At 46.5% G+C, this 3,404-nt stretch overlaps 1 non-coding gene across 1 annotated transcript; it reads right to left on the bottom strand.

The window, feature by feature from the left end:
- Positions 1 to 909: 909 nt before the first annotated feature.
- LOC131147453 (5.8S ribosomal RNA) lies at positions 910 to 1,065 on the bottom strand. The gene has a single exon (XR_009134830.1). It is a non-coding gene; the product is annotated as a 5.8S ribosomal RNA (ribosomal RNA).
- Positions 1,066 to 3,404: the final 2,339 nt, after the last annotated feature.

Below are 3,404 nucleotides of genomic sequence, written 5' to 3'. Positions count from 1 at the left end.
GGAGTGTCATGTCAGGCACTAACCATGTCGTGTTGTGTCGTGTCATGTCACACACTAACCAAGTCATGTCGTGTTATGTCATGCACTAACCATGTCATGTCGTGTCATGTCATGCACTAACCATGTCATGGAGTGTCATGTCAGGCACTAACCATGTCATGTCGTGTAATGTCGTGCACTAACCATGTCATGTCGTGTCATTTCCTGTACTAACCATGTCATGTCGTGTCATGTCATGCACTAACCATGTCATGTTAAGCACTCTTTCACTCTCTTTTCAAAGTCCTTTTCATCTTTCACTTGCGGTACTTGTTTGCTATCTGTCTCTCGCCAATATTTAGCCTTGGATGGAATTTACCGCCCAATTAGGGCTGTAATCCCAAACAACCCGACTCACCGACAGCGCTTCATAATGCAACAGGGTCCGAGCACGACGGGGCTCTCACCCTCTTCGGCACCCCCTTTCGAGGGACTTGGGCCCGGTCCGTCGCTGAGGACGCTTCTACAGACTACAATTCGACAACATTGTTGTCCAATTCTCAAGCTGGGCTCTTCCCAGTTCGCTCGCCGTTACTAGGGGAACCCTTGTAAGTTTCTTTTCCTCCGCTTATCGATATGCTTAAACTCAGCGGGTAGCCCCCCCTGACCTGGGGTCGCGATAGAGTATTGTCTCTTATAGACAAATACTAAAGGGTCGAGTGAGATCCTTACGTCAACGCAACTTAAACGATGGAGCATGACACAATGAAAGGGTCTAACAACCACCAATCGCCATTTTGTGTGTCGTCTAAGACCTCATATTTTCAACCAACCGCCCACAACTAAGTGCACCAAAGGCCAACATCCACCCACATAGTATCCCACCCCCAACAATGTTTTTTGGGAGAGGGTTTAGCGTGACGAATCATGTGACACCCGGGCAGACGTACCCTCAGCCTAATGGCTTCGGGTGCAACTTGCGTTCAAAGACTCGATGATTCACGGGATTCTACAATTCACACCAAGTATCGCATTTTGTTGCGTTCTTCATCGATGCAAGAGCCGAGATATCCATTGCCAAGAGTCATTATGGTTCAAAAATAAACACATCCCATTTCACCGTAGACGAGGCAACAAGAGAATGTTCTTTCATTTCAATTCCTTGGCACATGCCGCACCCGGGTTATTGTGAAACTCATCGAAATGAGCATGCAAACAAACATGATTCCTATTCAATAAAAAATGGGGAACACCTGCGTTGCAATGTTCAAATCGACAAGGGTGAGGTGAGCATGAAGCAATCACCACTATGTAAATAACATGTTCGCGGGTCATTCTTTGGCAAGTTTTGACAATGATCCTTCCACAGGTTCACCTACAGAAACCTTGTTACGACTTCTCCTTCTTCTAAATGATAAGGTTCAGTGGACTTCTTGCAACGTCGCCGGCAGCGAACTGCCCACGTCGCCGCAATCCGAACACTTCACCGAACCATTCAATCGGTAGGAGCGACGGGCGGTGTGTACAAAGGGCAGGGACGTAGTCAATGTGAGCTGATGACTCGCACTTACTAGGAATTCCTCGTTGAAGACCAACAATTGCAATGATCTATCCCCATCACGATGAAATTTCAAAGATTACCCGGGCCTGTCGGCCAAGGCTATAGACTCGTTGAATACATCAGTGTAGCGCGCGTGCGGCCCAGAACATCTAAGAGCATCACAAACCTATTATTGCCTCAAACTTCCATGGCCTAATTGGCCATAGTCCCTCTAAGAAGCTGGCCGTGAAGGGTCACCTCCACATAGCTAGTTAGCAGGCTGAGGTCTCGTTTGTTAACGGAATTAACCAGACAAATTGCTCCACCAACTAAGAACGGCCATGCACCACCACCCATAGAATCAAGAAAGAGCTCTCAGTCAGTCAGTCAGCTCAAGTTAGAGAGAGAAACTCTCACCTCTCTCTAGGGAGAGGCGCTTGACTGTTGGCTGAATTTGTGCTCGCAAGTTGGATTGGGTGGTGATTGAATGTGTCAATCTGTGTATTTGTGCATGTGATTGTTCGTGTGGATTGATTCCAGAGTTGATGGAAGTGCAGATGCTTGTGAAAGGAAATCGTTGAATCCCCAATACCCTGTATTCAGTTTTATTGGGGTGTATTCAGAATTTTCAGGATAATCGAGATCTATGGATGCTCATCGACTCCGGAACTTTGATCTGGTGGACTTACTTTCCTAAGGGAGTCTGTTAGTCCAGTTTGGTGGCTCTAAAAGGGTTTTGAGGAAATCTCCTTGTTTCGGTGAATTTGTTATTCTGGGGTTGTGGCCCTTGAGTAGCTTTTTGATATTTTGTTCTTGATTATTGGAAAGGAATTTTTATATGCTCCTGCTTGTGGCCAAATTCCAATTGATTTTGGTCCACCCGGAGTGTAATGGTATTCTGATTTTAAACTATTTGGGTATATTATTGAGTTGAATGGATTAATGCAGTGGTTTTATCTATGTGAAATTCTTATGATTGAGCCCCTGTTCATATGATCTTGGCTCTGAAGTGGCTTGAGCGTCCATTTGATCCATCTCGTGTGTGGCGTGTGAGATTGAAGGTGTTTGTCCTGGCCGGATTTTTGAATTTCAAATCCAGGTGGAACGAAGTTCTTCGTCGTCCATTACAGAAACCACGTGCCTTGTCAGACCATTTCTGGCTTGGTTCGGGCTAAGCGTGTGGGAGACGACCACGTATTGGACTTGGTCTGCAGCTCTGAGCGCATCATTAAATGTGACTAGTTGGTTCTTGGACTGGTGAGCCATCCGGTTTGTCTTGTGGGTGACCAACACGTGTTGGGTGAGGTTCGGTGCTTGCCTTCACTTGTGCGATCCACGTGGCTATCGATTGGCGTGTCCATCATCTCCCCGCAGAGCTACTGCGTCTTGCTGCCCTCCAGTGCACCTGCTTCTACACGTGTCGTTGTGTGTCAAAGTGTTCCGGCTACGTGTAGGACTGTTCCTCTCTTGTATCCTGCTGCTGTATTTGAGGTGTTTCAGTGGTGCGAAGGTGTTTGACACGTGGCCTTTTTGCTGCCACGTGGTCGTGACCTTTTGTTTCAAGGCGCCGAGTCTCGGGTTGGGTATTTGGCTGGGTTGGAGCGGGCGGGTGACTAATTCAGTTACTCAGGTCTATATCACTACGGATTTCTAATCACGTCCGGGCTGCTGGCTATCTCACGTACTTATGCTACCATCCATGCAGGTAAGTTCATATACGCCTTTATAATTTTAAAATTAAATTTGTGGCATGTTTTTATAAAATCGGGAGGTATGGGTGAAAGGAAACAAGAAATTATACAGCGCATAAGGAAGGCTTTTATGGGTTTTGATGACCTATATAAGTCGGAAACATGGAAAAAAGAGATACTTGCAGCCCTGGCAT

Source organism: Malania oleifera, chromosome 1 (assembly GCF_029873635.1).
Source record: "Malania oleifera isolate guangnan ecotype guangnan chromosome 1, ASM2987363v1, whole genome shotgun sequence".
Taxonomy (NCBI): Eukaryota; Viridiplantae; Streptophyta; class Magnoliopsida; order Santalales; family Ximeniaceae; genus Malania; species Malania oleifera.
This window is presented reverse-complemented; position numbering and strand designations above follow the sequence as displayed.